Source organism: Choloepus didactylus, chromosome 10 (genome assembly GCF_015220235.1).
Source record: "Choloepus didactylus isolate mChoDid1 chromosome 10, mChoDid1.pri, whole genome shotgun sequence".
Classification (NCBI taxonomy): domain Eukaryota; kingdom Metazoa; phylum Chordata; class Mammalia; order Pilosa; family Megalonychidae; genus Choloepus; species Choloepus didactylus.
In genome coordinates, this window is record NC_051316.1 from 29,113,310 (window position 1) to 29,131,638 (window position 18,329).

Consider the following 18,329-nt stretch of genomic DNA (forward strand, 5'->3'; position numbering starts at 1 on the left):
TTCTAAGATCTTAAAAAAGACTTTATATTGTGCATTAAAACCTCAAGCTAGGAGGGGATGTGGAGAAATTGGAACTCTTATTCATTGTTGGTGGGACTGTATAACGGTTCAGCCACTCTGGAAGTCAGTCTGGCAGTTCCTTAGAAAACTAGATACAGAGTTACCATTCGATCCAGCGATTGCATTTCTCCGTATATACCCGGAAGATTGGAAAGCAGTGACACGAACAGATATCTGCACGCCAATGTTCATAGCAGCATTATTCACAATTGCCAAGAGATGGAAACAACCCAAATGTCCTTCAACAGATGAGTGGATAAATAAAATGTGGTATATACACACGATGGAATACTACGCGGCAGTAAGAAGGAACGATCTCGTGAAACATATGACAACATGGATGAACCTTGAAGACATAATGCTGAGCGAAATAAGCCAGGCACAAAAAGAGAAATATTATATGCTACCACTAATGTGAACTTTGAAAAATGTAAAACAAATGGTTTATAATGTAGAATGTAGGGGAACTAGCAATAGAGAGCAATTAAGGAAGGGGGAACAATAATCCAAGAAGAACAGATAAGCTATTTAACGTTCTGGGGATGCCCAGGAATGACTATGGTCTGTTAATTTCTGATGGATATAGTAGGAACAAGTTCACAGAAATTGTGCTATATTAGGTAACTTTCTTGGGGTAAAGTAGGAACAGGTTGGAAGTAAAGCAGTAATCTTAGGTTAGTTGTCTTTTTCTTACTCCATTGTTGTGGTCTCTTTGAAATGTTCTTTTATTGTATGTTTTTTTATTTATTTTATTTTATTATTTTTTTTCATACAATTGATTTAAAAAAGAAAAAAAAGTTAAAAAAATATGTAGTTCCCCCTTGAGGAGCCTGTGGAGAATGCAGGGGTATTCGCCTACCCCACCTCGATGGTTGCTAACATGACCACAGACATAGGGGACTGGTGGTTTGATGGATTGAGCCCTCTACCATAGGTTTTACCCTTGGGAAGACGGTTGCTGCAAAGGAGAGGCTAGGCCTCCCTATAATTGTGCCTAAGAGCCTCCTCCCGAATGCCTCTTTGTTGCTCAGATGTGGCCCTCTCTCTCTAGCTAAGCCAACTTGAAAGGTGAAATCACTGCCCTCCCCTCTACGTGGGATCAGACACCCAGAGGAGTGAATCTCCCTGGCAACGTGGAATATGACTCCTGGGGAGGAATGTAGACCTGGCATCGTGGGACGGAGAACATCTTCTTGACCAAAAGGGGGATGTGAAAGGAAATGAAATAAGCTTCAGTGGCAGAGAGATTCCAAAAGGAGCCGAGAGGTCACTTTGGTGGGCACTCTTACGCACAATTTAGACAACCCTTTTTAGGTTCTAAAGAATTGGGGTAGCTGGTGGTAGATACGTGAAATTATCAAACTACAACCCAGAACCCATGAATCTCGAAGACAGTTGTATAAAAATGTAGCTTATGAGGGGTGACAATGGGATTGGGAAAGCCATAAGGACCACACTCCACTTTGTCTAGTTTATGGATGGATGAGTAGAAAAATAGGGGAAGGAAACAAACAAACAAACAGACAAAGGTACCCAGTGTTCTTTTTTACTTCAATTGCTCTTTTTCACTTTAATTATTATTCTTGTTATTTTTGTGTGTGTGCTAATGAAGGTGTCAGGGATTGATTTAGGTGATGAACGTACAACTATGTAATGGTACTGTGAACAATCGAATGTACGATTTGTTTTGTATGACTGTGTGGTATGTAAATATATCTCAATAAAATGAAGATAATAAATAAATAAATAAATAAATAACATTAAAAAAAAACCCTCAAGCTAAAAAAAAAAAAAAGTGGGGGAGGGGTGGTGGGGAGGTCATGCCTTCCTCCCAGATACCAGTCACCTGAGTTCCTGTGCCTCACTGTTCCAAATTGTCTCAACCCATCCCAGAAAAAAAGTGTGTTTTAAGAAGGGAGGCTTTTTTTTTTTTTAAAGAGAGGGTCTGCAACTCAATAATTGCTATTGTGTATTTTAAAAAAAGTGGGTCCAATGTAAAAGTTCTTTATAAGATCTGTTCAACATTATTAGCATTATCTTATTTGGATAATCCTCACTTAAGTTTTTGTTTACTATGAAATTTAAAAATACTTACACATTTATGCCTGCAAGGATCTGACTTATTTTTTTCTCTATTTTAATTGCAAGTAATATTCTACTTCTTTATAACCCATTTAGCATATGAATATATCATGATTCTTTTAATGACAGGACTGGTTACACAGACAAAGTTTCCATGTCTGTTTCTCTTGTAAATGTGGAACCATCAGTTGATAACCTCTTAGGGAGCAAAACCTAGACATCTATGTATTATATAACATGCATAGAAGATGATGTGAACAAGATTCAGAAGTATAACCACTCCCATTTTATGAACCCACTAATAAGACAGATGTCATATTTTGTTATAATCTTTGCCTAAATTGGATAAAAGATAGATTTAATCAGACAAATGAAAAGTTGTTTAATATAATGCACTTTGGAGCCCTATATACTGTTGTGTTTGTTGTTTATTCCCTAGCACTTGTTCCAAATTCTGGGATATTTTAGAAATATCCATTAGTGGTTTTAGTAAAAATTGTTCTTGGAAACAAACAAACAAACAAAACAGAAAAAAAAAAAAAATAGAAGGAGAGCAGACATTAACTTGCTGGGAATGAGCTAATACATGAAAGGAACACAGAATAGGGCCTGGCTCAGGGTCAGTGCTCCATAAATGCAAGCCCTTATTACCATTATATCCTCACAGGCATCTGCCCTTTCACGCTGAGTGTCGGTGGTATGAAGATAAACAATATCCACTGTCTTTTCTGAGGACAGTCTGCCCTGATATTGAAGGTGATTGGACACAGTAGTCCTGGAAGCCCCACTCCAGATTCTGGGTAATTTTGCTGGGTCAGCACAGCCTTGTAAACTGGCAGCTGGCTGGAAGATTGAGGTCATGCTCTGCGTTGGCTTACACTGGAGAATTGCTATGCATAGCCAAAAATCTTCCCTGGCAGTAAGAAGAGGAAAGCTAGCCCTGGACCCTGCTTCACAGCATTCCTTTAAATGATGCACTCATAAGTCAGAATTTAAATGTGGAACTAATGAGGGAGTCAATTTTTAGCTAATCAAAAGCATTCTGTCAACAAAGCATCATTATTCAGGCCAAGCTAGAATTGCTACATTTATGGTACCTTGCAGATAAAAGGGGAGGATTTAGAACTTCTGTAGGTCCTAAATCAACTCCTGTTTCTCTGCAGATGGCTCCTTGTTCTAAACAATATCCTTTATTTTTGTGTGCTTCAGACTTGGCATTTCTAACTGCCTGACAGACATTTCCACTTGGATTCCCAGCTATTATAACCTGTTCCCAACCTCCTTATTTCTATCTGTGATATTACCAATATTGAGAGAATGCATGTTAGAGTGAGTTTTGGAGCCTAACTAGCTGGTTTCAAAGTCCTGCTGTGCTATTTACTAGCTGCATGAACTTGGACAATTTATTTGATTTCTTGGTGCTTTAATTTCCACATCTGTATAATAGGGAAAATAACATGTCCCTCTTCAAATTGTTGTAAGTATAGAGTTAAATTGCTTAGACCAGTGCCAAGCATGTAGTCAGTATTTTTATCAGTTTGTTTTATATTTGGCTGCAAGTAACAAGATACCAGCTAACAGTGACTTAGGCAGTAAACACATTTAATTATTTTACATAACTAGAATTCTGGAGGTAGGCAGTTTCAGGTTCAGTGCAGGAAGAACCCAGTTTCTTTCTATCTTTCCCCTCTGCCATCTTTAGCATATTGGCCTTTTATCTTCATGGTTATCACGATATATATTACTGTTTATTACAGCTCCAGGCATCACATCCACATTCAAAGCAGGAAGAAGGGGGAAAGGTCAGGCCTGGCATCAACTGCCTCTTTCATCAGGAAAGCAAAAGCTTTCCCAGAATCCTCTCAAAGGACTTCTCCCTATGTCTTTTTGGGCAGGACTAAGTTACATGTCCTGTCTGTCTGTGAAGGAGGCTGGGAAATTGACCATCCAGTTTTCCAGTCCTATGATGGTTGTTGAGGTAGCCAGCCTATGAAGACTGCCACAGTGATTAATATATGTTAGCTATTTTTGTTATTATTATTTCAGTTTCTTAAGTTAGAGAGTGTTGTGGAATGGAGCTGTATGTACCCCAGAAAAACATGTTATTAAACTTAATCCATTCCTGTGGGTGTGAAGGAACTTTGGATGTGGTTACTTCAGTAAAGGTGTGGCCCAACCGAATCAGGATGGGTCTTAGTCCTATTACTAGAGGCCTTATAGAGAAGGTCTCAGAGGAGAAAGATACAAGGAGTAGCCAGAAGTTGGGAGACAGCGGAATCTGGAAGAGAAAGGAGAACCCAGGAAAGGCTGCTATGTGCATTGCCATGTGACGGAAAAGCCAAGGACTGAGGATTGCCAGCAGCCAGTCCTAGAACGCCACAGTCTTCTGAGAGAAAAGCATTGCCTTGATGAAACCTTAATTTTGGACTTCTCCTACAATCAAAACCATGATCCAATAAATTACCTTTGCTTAAGCTGACCCATTGCATGATACTTGTTTTAGCGGCAAGGAAACGAAAACATAGTTTGAAGTTAGTTTCCATTCCCCTTCTTCTTCTTCCCTACTAAACACTCTGTCACCAAGTTTGGTGATTCCTCCTTCTCCATGTTCTCCATAGCCACTCCCTTCCTTTTCCTTCATGCCATCTCTAATATTTCTAGTTATTATTATCTTGTGTATGGAAAAATGCAGCAGTTTTTGTTCTCTTCACTCTATCTCCAGTTTATCTAGACTCCAACTTGCATTCCATTGAATAGATCTTCATAAAACACTTGTCTCAAGCCACTTTCTTGCCGAAGATCCCTCAATCCCACCTATTATATATAATAATGATTCTTAAACTTCAGTGTGTATCAGAATCACCTGGGAAGCTTGTTAAAATCAGATGTCAAGTCCCACCTGATTAAGATGGTGGAGTGAGAAGTTTCAGGGCTTTGTTCCCCCATGGAAACTTTGAACAACCAGCAAGAACTAGCAGCAACATCTTACTAAAAGCTCTAGAACATAGTTAAAGACTTGCAGAAACAGGGTGAGCACTGAGTCAAGCAAAAGGCTACTTAAGAGCTGTAGGATGTTGTGACCCCTCCCTCATCCCTTCACCTGGCTTGGTGTGGAGCTGGCCCATGCTCCCATGTCAGATCCCTGATCCTGGTTCTGCAGACAGAAGAATAATCCTCATGCACATACTGGGAGCATGTATATCTGACACAGTCTGACTGGTGGCAGCCTGAGGGACTGAACCAGGATACTCATCACAGGCTCACCATTCCGGAACTTGTCCTGTTTGTAGAAGACAGCTTACAGAATTCTTCTACAGAATGCTGTAGGAGAGCAATCAACTCATGGCTGCCTGGGGCAAGGGATTACTGGTTATAGGATATATGGTACAGTGCTCAGGACTGTGAGGAAACTGCTTCCTAGAGAAGAGAGGACGTTTGTATCTGTGTAAACAAGGGAATTCCTAAGGTCACAGGCACATGCCCAACACAAAAGGCATGTGCAGGAAGGATCAGGGAGGCCCCTATGCTTTGGCCTGGAGCTATTCCCTAAACTCACTATTGGGATAAGCCCTGGTGGAGAGCACTCACACTGGCCAATCTGCAAAGACTGGGAAAGGTGTTTTCTTTTTCATTTTTTTTAGTGCTTGGTATTCAAGAAAAGCCCTGTCATAACACTAGCTGGATACAAGCTTAAGCAACAGATGCCTTTGAATCTAAATTCCAGTGGTAGCATATTAAAATACCAAAATGTCTAGGTTTCAAAAAAAGAGTAAAAAAAAAAAAAAAAAAATACAAAGGAACAGGAAGTGTTTCTTTGCCTAGGCAATGGAGAAGGTTAAAGCATTAGAAACCAATTATGAGGAGGGCCAGAGGAGGGACATTCCAGATAAAGACTTTAAGAAAATGGTCCCAAATATGCTCAAAGAGCTAAAGGAAAACATGGACAAAGAACTAAAGAAAATCAGGAAAATGAGATGAAAACAAAGAAAATATCAATAGAGAGATGGAAATTATGAAAAGGAACCAAACAGAGCTGAAGGCCATAGTAACAGAAAATAAAAAATTCCCTAGAGGGGTTCCCAAAAGACCTTTCACTGTATTCCACTTGGCTTCTTTTGGAACATTACTAGAGTTATTCTTTTTCTCATGCTTGGTCTCACTTTCTTGTCAACTATTAAATTGCAAAATTAAACATCCAAGGAGTGGATAACATCTTTTATACTTCCTTTTACTTCCTTGTACTAATTAGACTGGAATCAACCTCAGAAATCACAGAATCTGACCCAGCCTTTATAGACAAAATGGTCATCTATTTTCTGTCTCTCTCTACCCATCCCTGATCTCCCACCCTCTTTTCCTGATTATGAGAGACTTAAAGTGATAAATCATCCTGGTTTGCCTGGAACTGAGAGGTTTCCCAGGATGTAAGACCTTCAGTGTTAAAACCAGGACAGTCCCTGGCAAACCAAGATGACTTGGTCACCCTTGGATATAGAGAAAGATTTGGAAATAAGGGGCCTGGGTTAAATTCTAAGTTACATTCTTGACTGTGGGAAAATCCCTTTATGCTGATGGTAGCTTTGTGCCACCAAACAAAAGTGAGTCCCTGGAAGCCAAGGCAACCAGCCCGCACAGATTCTTAGTTGACTTTAGTCAACTTCCTGCCTCTGTAAGGCTGGTTCCAGTGTCAAAGTTGGTATGAGCTCTGGCTGTATCACTTATTAACTGCTGTAACCTTGGTTAAGGGCTTTAATTTTGCTCATCTGGAAATTGTGATAAAGCCTATGATGATGATTAAATGGTTAAATGTGAGTATGCATTATGAAACTCTTCAGATGAGGAAAGTGAATCATGGAGAGGCGATGATTGTTTTTAATGTGTCAACTTGCCTAGGCTATGGTACCGAGTCATTTAATCAAACACTCATCTAGGTGTTGCTGTGAAGGCATTTTATAGATGTGGTTAACATCTACAATCAGTTGATTTTAAATAAGTCAATTACCCTCTATAATGTGGGTGGGCCTCATCCAATCAGTTGAAGGCTTTAAGAACAAAAACTGAGGTTTTTGGAGAAGAAAAAAGTCTGCCTCAAGACTGCAACATCAATTGCTGCCTTAATTTCTGGTCTGGTGACCCACCCTATACATTTGGACTTGCCAGTCCCCACAATGGCATTAACCAATTCCTTGAAATAAATCTCTCTCTCTCTGTGCATATATCCTGTTGGTTCTGTTTCTCTGGAGAACCCTGACTGATACACTTGCTCAAGGTCACACAACTAGTAAACCATAGAGACAAGAATGAGCCCCAGGCAGTCCAGCCTCCCAGTCCGTGTTCCTAATTGCTCCTCTCTCCCTATTGCCTCCTGGTAACAGAGATGGCCAGAGAGATGGCAGGACCTTGAAGAGGCTCTCTGCATCTGCAAAACTGGATCCTGGACACTGAGGCTGCCAGAATCTAGTGTCTCAAGTCTTGCCTGGAGATATAAACAATGACCACAATGGACTGCGGGTGAGGACCATTCATGTTTTCTTGCAGTCTCACAAGTCTTCGTGATTCTTGGGTGACCTGAGGAAAGGAAGGGAGCCTAGGAGTGACTGAGATTGAGTTTCACAGTACAGGAGCTCAAACTCTCACATTTAAGTTGAATCAAAGAAAACCAAAAGAAATTAATGTTTTCTTTAGACCTGAGCTTGTCACTGTAACATCATTCCTACTTCACATAGAAAAAGATCCTGAAGGATATATACAATAGTTTCTTCTTTTCTCTCCGTTTTTTTTTTCCCTATGGAGGATGTTGGGGGATGTGGGAGGAGAGGAAGGGGAAGTGTTGCTACTTCTGGGGAAAGATAGCATTAGCGGGGTGGGGGGTTGGGGGGGCAGTAGTAGTAGCAATTGCAGCTCCCACTAACTGAATACTTGAATCAGTCGCCATGCCAAGTGATTATCATATATTGCTCATTTATTTCTTACAATAATCTTGGTAGGTGTTATTAATCTAATTTATAGATGATGAAGCAGAGTCTCAGAGAAGTTAAGTAAATTGCTCGAGGTAACATGGCTATCGAGCATTAGAGCTGAGATTTAGACTCCAGTCTGTCTGACTCCAGAGTTTGTGTCCTGAAGCACTATGCCCCTGAGAACTGCCTGGTAAAGTTAATTCATGTTCTTCATGGGGTAGTAGGAGGAGGCTCATCACTGCCCAACAACTCATTGTGGTGTCTGGTGACTGAGCAGACGTCAGCACCATGTTGGTTCTGTATGACAGACAATTCTCCACACACAGATGGAAAGTTCCCTGTCCAGCTCCCGAGGCACTGCAAAGTTATGGGAATGGAACACGAGATGTCTGGATGAGGCCCCAGGAGCTTGCCCTCCTTCTCCTCTCAGGGTGTGCTGGCAGTTTATCAGAAGTTCCCAGAGTATCTAGCCTTATTGCAGACATAGCCTTGGGCAAGGAGAATCCCAAGAAAGCTAAGAGATGTCACATCTTCTACTTATCCAGTATGGGCTAGAAAGAAAAGGGTCCCAACATATCTTGTCATAGTCACCTGTAAACAAACATCTTCATCAGTATCCACATCAACAACTTCTAAGAGTGTGTGCGGAGTACACAACTGCTTGGGGGGTTGACTCTGGGTGATACCCAAAATTTAGGATCAGTAAAGACGGCACATCTCCATAACAACACAAGAACTTGGATAATGGAAATAAAGATTTCAAATTTGTCAGTGACAATACTTATGTTGGCTCTGCACCTTGGAGGAAAATATTAAGCTGATAGAAAGTGGAAAACAAGAATATATTTTGCAGAATTCTATAGGCAATCCTCTTGTTGACCTCAGGATGATTGTAATTAAACATTTTTTTTTAACCTGAAAGGGCATTAATTGGGCCTTAAAAGCAGAAGTAGAAATATAAGTGGTTTGACAGAAGAGTGAGGAGTAGTTATACAGCAGAATTTAGCAGATAATGGCAGAAGAGTTCGGTGATCTTTTCCAAAGATGAAATTTATCGGATTTGTTTTTTGTGGTGATATAAAAGGAGTAGGGAGGATTGTGACATTCTTCCAGTGTTTTGAAAGGAAAAGTGGGTAGCATTTTTACCATATCTATCTAGGTCAGCATCAAAGGGATTTATACTAAATGCTCAGAAAGATGTGCAGACGAAGGCAGTAGAACAATAGAATTCAGAACATAAAATTCTTTGCAGATTTTTAAAAAATACAGTAAATGAAAGGCCTTGTTTCCTAGATTAGATAACGAGTTTCCTTTTAGCTCTGTAATTCTATAAGAAGGTGTAGATGTGCTTAGTTTATCTTGCTTTAGTCCCATATTCAGAAAAAGACAGCTTTAACTACTCTTGCCTACATTTGAATGGAGAATAATTTAGGATCCCCCCCCCCAAGCTGAAATATGAGCTTTCATAAAAATGCTTCCCCATAGTTGCCACAGCATTTTGATGTGCTTCTATATTTTAATTTTTAATGTGGTATATTAATTTTTATTATAGATGTTCCCATACTCATACCCACTGGTGGTAATATTCTTTGTTTACCTTCTCATTTGTACATTTTTTGGGGGGTAATGCATTCTGATAACTCATTAAGATACATGGCTGGAAAATTCTCATTTTAAAGTAGAATAGTTGTTAAGCAACATTAAAATTTAATTAGAACTCTTCACTGCATTTCATTATGAGGTTATTCTGTAATTACTCAGCAGGTCCTGGTGTTTACCAATGCAGAAGTGACAGCACATAATACTGCTAAATTATTGCCACATTGGTAGAGAAGACAATTGGAAAAAAAGGGGAACAGATAAAGGCATTGTTTAAAAAGCCTCAGGGGAAAACACAGCCACAGAACATTATCCTTATCTTCTTTTAACTACCTTTTTCACATCCACCTAGGGCAGCATGTAGCTGATAGGCCTCCCTTACCGTAGGTTAAGTATATATAATGGCTCCAGCTGCATTATTCACATTTTGCATGAAACCCTTTTCTTGCAAGGGTAGGAGTGAAGTGGGGCCTGTTGAATATAGTTCTAAATTGCTCTGATACATTATAGGCAGGGAGAAAATAAACCTCTGAATAACTGCCATAAACTGAGGCTTCTAAATAGCTTTATGCTTTTCAAATCATCATGCTTTATTCTCCTTTAATTAGGATACTGACATTACATTATGACCAAAGAACATAATGGTGTCAGAAAACTCCACCAAATGTACCCTGACCCTCTTCAACATGACAGGGATGTGTGGGTTGCAATTTTCATATATGAGCACATTGAAATTCCTCTTTTTTTCTTTTTAAATCTTCCTTCAAGTAGACCTCATAATCTTGCTGTTAATTGGATTCCCTGCCCCCTTTCCTCATTATACCTAAGACTGCCTCTACACACTCAATTAAGGCAACTATTTTGATAATTTGGATGAAAATGAGTTTTTTTTTTTAAATTCAGTTTTATTGTACACCATACAATCATCCATGGTGTACAATCAGCTGTTCACAGTACCATCATATAGTTGTGCATTCATCACCCCAATCTAGAAAATGAGTTTTAACTAAGACATAGGGCATCCAGGTAACAGATATGTTTTTTGTTTGTTTTATTAGTATGGGAGTGTATGAGGAATTTGTGTTGGAGTTGGTCTGGTGGCACATATTGATGGAGGGGATGAGATCACATCTATGGATGGATTATCCATAGTGGAATGGATTATCACCATAGTTCTTTTCTTCATAAGCCTTTCCCACTAGAGTGGTGAGAACAGACTCCTTGTCTTATCCCTGGTCTTAGGGAAAAGAAGCCTTTAACCATTAAGTAGGATGTTAGCTGTAAGTTTTTTGTAGGGTACCTTTTATCAGGTTGAGGAAGTTAATTGTGTTTCAGTTTGCTGAGACTTTTTTATTGTGAATGTATGTTGAATTTTGTCAAATGATTTTTTTTTGGCATAAATTGATAGGATCATGTGGTTTTCTTTTTTGGACTGTTATGATGATGGATTTAATTGATTAATTTTTATTGAGTCAGTGGTAGTGTATTATTCTTTTACTATATAGCTGAGTTTAATTTGCTGGTATTTTGTTCAAGAAGTTTGCTAAAATATTCCTAAGATATATTGGCCTATAGTTTCCTTTTTTTTTCTTTAATATCTTTGTCTGCTTTTGGCATCAGGATAATGATGGCCTCATAAAGTGAATTAGGTTTTATTTTTGTTATTTCTTTTTTAATTGTTTGATTGAATTCATCAGGGAACCACTCCAAGCCTGGAGATTTCTTTTTCAGAAGATTTTTAACTGCTTACTCAATTTCTTTAATAATTACAGGACTACTCAGGTTATCTATTTCACAGTGAGTGAGTTTTGGTAGTTTGGGTTGTTTACAAAAATGGTTCATTTCATCTAAATTATTAAATTTATGTGTATAGAGTTTTCAGTATCCTCTTATTATCCTTCGCATTTTTGAAAAGTCTGTAGTGATATCCCCTTTTCCATTCCTGATATTGGTAATTTGTGTCTTCTCTGTTTGTTTCTTTGTCCGTGATGCTAGAGGTTTATCAGTTTTATTGATTTTTTTTTAATCTTTATGGGGACTTTGATTTCATTCCTATTTTAGAAGAATCAACTCTGTTTCATTGATTTTCTCTCTTTGTTGATCTATTAATTGATCTATTCTATCTCTTTCCATTGATTGCCACGGTCATCTCTATTATTCCTTTCCTTGTGCTTTTATTAGATTTATTTTTTTATTTTTATTTTTATTTTTATTTTTTTTGTAAGGCAAACCCATAACAAGATACAGAACATTGCCATCTCCCCAGAAAGTTCCCTCATGACCCTTCCCAGTCAATCTCCCACCCCTGGAGGCAATCACTGTCCTGATTCTTTTCCTGCCATAGATTGGTTTTGCTTCTTCAGAATTTCCTGTAAATGGAGTAAATTACATGCACAAATTCTTTTGTGTAAGCCTTCTTTTATTCAGCATGTTTTTTTTTTTCTTTTTTCACTTGAAGGATATTTTTATTAAAGCCACAAATAAAAATACACTTTACTTTTTTTTCATATTAAAAAAAATCAGGTATTTACTGTTTTGATTGGTGTCATCTGCCACAATGATTGCTTTAATCAAGGCTGAGAGAGTTCTTCTTTTATTGTATGGTACATTTTTTCAGGATTTCCAGGCCTTTGAATTATATTACCTCTCCTAATTTATTTTTATTATTATTATTTTTTTAATCTTCATTTTATTGAGATATATTCACATACCACGCAGTCATACAAAACAAATCGTACTTTCGATTGTTTACAGTACCATTACATAGTGGTACATTCATCACCCAAATCAATCCCTGACACCTTCATTAGCACACATACAAAAATAACAAGAATAATAATTAGAGTAAAAAAGAGCAATTGAAGTAAAAAAGAACACTGGATACCTTTGTCTATTTGTTTCCTTCCCCTATTTTTCTATTCATCCATCCATAAACTAGACAAAGTGGAGTGTGGTCCTTATGGCTTTCCCAATCCCATTGTCACCCCTCATAAGCTATATTTTTATACAACTGTCTTCGAGATTCATGGGTTCTGGTTTGTAGTTTGACAGTTTCAGGTATCCACCACCAGCTGCCCCAATTCTTTAGAACCTAAAAAGGGTTGTCTAAAGTGTGCATAAGAGTGCCCACCAGAGTGACCTCTCGGCTCCTTTTGGAATCTCTCTGCCACTGAAGCTTATTTCATTTCCTTTCACATCCCCCTTTTGGTCAGGAAGATGTTCTCCGTCCCACGATGCCAGGTCTACATTCCTCCCTGGGAGTCATATTCCACGTTGCCAGGGAGATTCACTCCCCTGGGTGTCTGATCCCATGTAGGGGGGAGGGCAGTGATTTCACCTTTCAAGTTGGCTTAGCTAGAGAGACAGGGCCACATCTGAGCAACAAAGAGGCATTTGGGAGGAGGCTCTTCGGCACAACCATAGGGAGGCCTAGCCTCTCCTTTGCAGCAACCGTCTTCCCAAGGGTAAAACCTGTGGTAGAGGGGTGAACCCACCAAACCACCAGTCCCCTATGTCTGTGGTCATGATAGCAACCATGGAGGTGGGGTAGGCGAATACTCCACAGGCTCCTCAAGGGCGCACTACATCTTTTTTTTTTCCTTGTTTTTCTTTTTTTTAACTTTCCCTTCTTTTTTAAATCAACTGTATGAAAAAAAAGTTAAAAAGAAAACAAACATACAATAAAAGAACATTTCAAAGAGACCATAACAAGGGAGTAAGAAAAAGACATCTAACCTAAGATAACTGCTTAACTTCCAACATGTTCCTACTTTACCCCAAGAAAGTTACCTAATATAGCAACATTTCTGTGAACTTGCTCCTACTATATCCATCAGAAATTAACAGACCACAGTCATTCCTGGGCATCCCCAGAACGTTAAATAGCTTATCTGTTCTTCTTGGATTATTGTTCCCCCTTCCTTAATTGCTCTCTATTGCTAGTTCCCCTACATTCTACATTATAAACCATTTGTTTTACATTTTTCAAAGTTCACATTAGTGGTAGCATATAATATTTCTCTTTTTGTGTCTGGCTTATTTCGCTCAGCATTCTGTCTTCAAGGTTCATCCATGTTGTCATATGTTTCACGAGATCGTTCCTTCTTACTGCCGCGTAGTATTCCATCGTGTGTATATACCACATTTTATTTATCCACTCATCTGTTGAAGGACATTTGGGTTGTTTCCATCTCTTGGCAATTGTGAGTAATGCTGCTATGAACATTGGCGTGCAGATATCTGTTCGTGTCACTGCTTTCCGATCTTCCGGGTATATACCGAGAAGTGCAATCGCTGGATCGAATGGTAACTCTATATCTAGTTTTCTAAGGAAATGCCAGACTGACTTCCAGAGTGGCTGAACCATTATACAGTCCCACCAACAATGAATAAGAGTTCCAATTTCTCCACATCCCCTCCAGCATTTGTAGTTTCCTGTTTGATTAATGGCAGCCATTCTAACCGGTGTTAGATGGTATCTCATTGTGGTCTTAATTTGCATCTCTCTAATTGCTAGTGAAGCTGAACATTTTTTCATGTGTTTCTTGGCCATTTGTATTTCCTCTTCAGAGAACTGTCTTTTCATATCTTTTGCCCATTTTATAATTGGGTCGACTGTACTATTGTCATTGAGTTGTAGGATTTCTTTATATATGCAAGGTATCAGTCTTTTGTCAGATACATGGTTTCCAAAAATTTTTTCCCATTGAGTTGGCTGCCTCTTTACCTTTTTGAGAAATTCCTTTGAGGTGCAGAAACTTCTAAGCTTGAGGAGTTCCCATTTATCTATTTTCTCTTTTGTTGCTTGTGCTTTGGGTGTAAAGTCTAGGAAGTGGCCGCCTAATACAAGGTCTTGAAGATGTTTTCCTACATTATCTTCTAGGAGTTTTATGGTACTTTCTTTTAGATTGAGATCTTTGGTCCATTTTGAGTTAATTTTTGTGTAGGGGGTGAGGTAGGGGTCCTCTTTCATTCTTTTGGATATGGATATCCAACTCTCCCAGCCCCATTTGTTGAAAAGACCATTATGACTCAGTTCAGTGACTTTGGGGGCCTTATCAAAGATCAATCGGCCATAGATCTGAGGGTCTATCTCCGAATTCTCAGTTCGATTCCATTGATCTATATGTCTATCTTTGTGCCAGTACCATGCTGTTTTGGCAACTGTGGCTTTATAATAAGCTTCAAAGTCAGGGAGTGTAAGTCCTCCCACTTCGTTTTTCTTTTTTAGAGTGTCTTTGGCAATTCGAGGCATCTTCCCTTTCCAAATAAATTTGATAACTAGCTTTTCCAAGTCTGCAAAGTAGGTTGTTGGAATTTTGATTGGGATTGCATTGAATCTGTAGGTGAGTTTGGGTAGAATTGACATCTTAATGACATTTAGCCTTCCTATCCATGAACATGGAATATTTTTCCATCTTTTAAGGTCCCCTTCTATTTCTTTTAGTAGAGTTATGTAGTTTTCTTTGTATAGGTCTTTTACATCTTTGGTTAAGTTTATTCCTAGGTACTTGATTTTTTTAGTTGCTATTGAAAATGGTATCTTTTTCTTGAGTGTCTCTTCAGTTTGTTCATTTCTAGCATATAGAAACATTACTGACTTATGTGCATTAACCTTGTATCCCGCTACTTTGCTAAATTTGTTTATTAGCTCTAGTAGCTGTATCGTCGATTTCTCAGGGTTTTCTAGATATAAGATCATATCATCTGCAAACAATGACAGTTTTACTTCTTCTTTTCCAATTTGGATGCCTTTTATTTCTTTGTCTTGCCGGATTGCCCTGGCTAGCACTTCCAGCACAATGTTGAATAACAGCGGTGACAGCGGGCATCCTTGTCTTGTTCCTGATCTTAGAGGGAAGGCTTTCAGTCTCTCACCATTGAGTACTATGCTGGCTGTGGGTTTTTCATATATGCTCTTTATCATGTTGAGGAAGTTTCCTTCAATTCCTACCTTTTGAAGTGTTTTTATCAAAAACGGATGTTGGATTTTGACAAATGCTTTTTCAGCATCTATTGAGATGATGAATTGATTTTTCCCTTTTGACTTGTTAATGTGTTGTAATACATTGATTGATTTTCTTATGTTGAACCATCCTTGCATGCCTGGAATAAACCCCACTTGGTCATGGTGCATGATTTTTTTAATGTGTCTTTGGATTCGATTTGCAAGTATTTTGTTGAGGATTTTTGCATCTATATTCATTAGGGAGATTGGCCGGTAGTTTTCCTTTTTTGTAGCATCTTTGCCTGGTTTTGGTATTACATTGATGTTAGCTTCATAAAATGAGTTAGGTAGTGTTCCATTTTCTTCAATGTTTTGAAAGAGTTTGAGTAAGATTGATGTCAGTTCTTTCTGGAAAGTTTGGTAGAATTCCCCTGTGAAGCCATCTGGCCCTGGGCATTTATTTGTGGGAAGATTTTTGATGACTGATTGGATCTCTTTGCTTGTGATGGGTTGGTTGAGGTCTTCTATTTCTTCTCTGGTCAGTCTAGGTTGTTCATATGTTTCCAGGAAATTGTCCATTTCCTCTACATTATCCAGTTTGTTGCCATACAGTTGTTCATAGTATCCTCATAATTTTTTTAATTTCTTCAGGATCTGCAGTTATGTCACCTTTTTCATTGATTATTTTGTTTATATGGGTCTTCTCTCTTTTTGATTTTGTCAGTCTAGCTAGGGGCTTGTCAATCTTGTTGATCTTCTCAAAGAACCAACTTTTGGTGATATTTATCCTCTCTATTGTTTTTTTGTTGTCTATGTCATTTATTTCTGCTTTAATCCTTGTTATTTCTTTTCTTCTACTTGGTTTAGGATTGGTTTGCTGTTCATTTTCTAGCTTCTTCAGTTGATCCGTTAGTTCTTTGATTTTGGCTCTTTCTTCCTTTTTAATATATGCGTTTAGTGCTATAAATTTCCCCCTTAGCACTGCTTTTGCTGCATCCCATAGGTTTTGGTATGTTGTGTTTTCATTTTCATTCGTCTCTATATATTTAGCAATTTCTCTTGCTATTTCTTCTTTAACCCACTGATTGTTTAGGAGTGTGTTGTTTAACCTCCAGGTATTTGTGAATTTTCTAAGTCTCTGATGGTTATTGACTTCTAATTGTATTCCATTGTGGTCAGAGAATGTGCTTTGAATAATTTCAATCTTTTTAAATTTATTGAGGCTTGTTTTATGTCCCAGCATATGATCTATTCTGGAGAAAGTTCCATGAGCACTAGAAAAGTATGTGTATCCTGGTGATTTGGGATGTAATGTCCTGTATATGTCTGTTAAATCTAATTCATTTATCAGATTGTTTAGGTTTTCAACTTCCTTATTGGTCTTCTGTCTGGTTGATCTATCTATAGGAGAGAGTGATGTGTTGAAGTCTCCCACAATTATTGTGGAAACATCAATTTCTTCCTTTAGTTTTGCCAGTGTTTCTCTCATGTATTTTGTGGCACCTTGATTGGGTGCATAGACATTTACGATTGTTATTTCTTCTTGCTGAATTGCCCCTTTTATTAGTATGTAGTGGCCTTCTTTGTCTCTCAAAACATCCCTGCATTTGAAGTCTATTTTATCTGAGATTAATATTGCTACACCTGCTTTCTTTTGGCTGTAGCTTGCATGAAATATTTTTTTCCATCCTTTCACTTTCACTTTCTTTGTGTCCCTGTGTCTAAGATGAGTCTCTTGTATGCAACATATTGATGGTTCATTTTTTTTGATCCATTCTGTGAATCTATATCTTTTAATTGGGGAGTTTAATCCATTTACATTCAACGTTATAACCGTGAAGGCATTTCTTGAATCAGCCATCTTATCCTTTGGTTTATGTTTGTCATATTTTTCCCCTCTGTCTATTAATATCCTTTATTGTACCCATACCGAATCTCTTTAGTACTGAACCTTTCTCCAAGTCTCTCTGTCCTTTCTTTGTTTCTCTGTCTGTAGGGCTCCCTTGAGTATCTCCAGTAGGGCAGGTCTCTTGTTAGCAAATTCTCTCAGCATTTGTTTGTCTGTGAAAAATTTAAGCTCTCCCTGCAATTTGAAGGAGAGCTTTGCTGGATAAAGTATTCTTGGCTGGAAATTTTTCTCACTCAGAATTTTAAATATATCGTGCCACTGCCTTCTCGCCTCCATGGTGGCTGCTGAGTAGTCACTACTTAGTCTTATGCTGTTTCCTTTGTATGTGTTGAATTGCTTTTCTCTTGCTGCTTTCAGAACTTGCTCCTTCTCTTCTGTGTTTGACAGTGTGATCAGTATATGTCTCGGAGTGGGTTTATTTGGATTTATTCTATTTGGGGTTTGCTGAGCATTTATGATTTGTGTATTTATGTTGTTTAGAAGATTTGGGAAGTTTTCCCCAACAATTTCTTTGAATACTCTTCCTAGACCTTTACCCTTTTCTTCCCCTTCTGGGACACCAATGAGTCTTATATTTGGACGTTTCATATTATCTATCATATCCCTGAGGTCCATTTCGATTTTTTCAATTTTTTTCCCCATTCTTTCTTTTATGCTTTCATTTTCCATTCTGTCATCTTCAAGGTCACTGATTCGTTGTTCAACTTCCTCTAGTCTTGTACTATGAGTGTCCAGAATCTTTTTAATTTGGTCAACAGTTTCTTTAATTTCC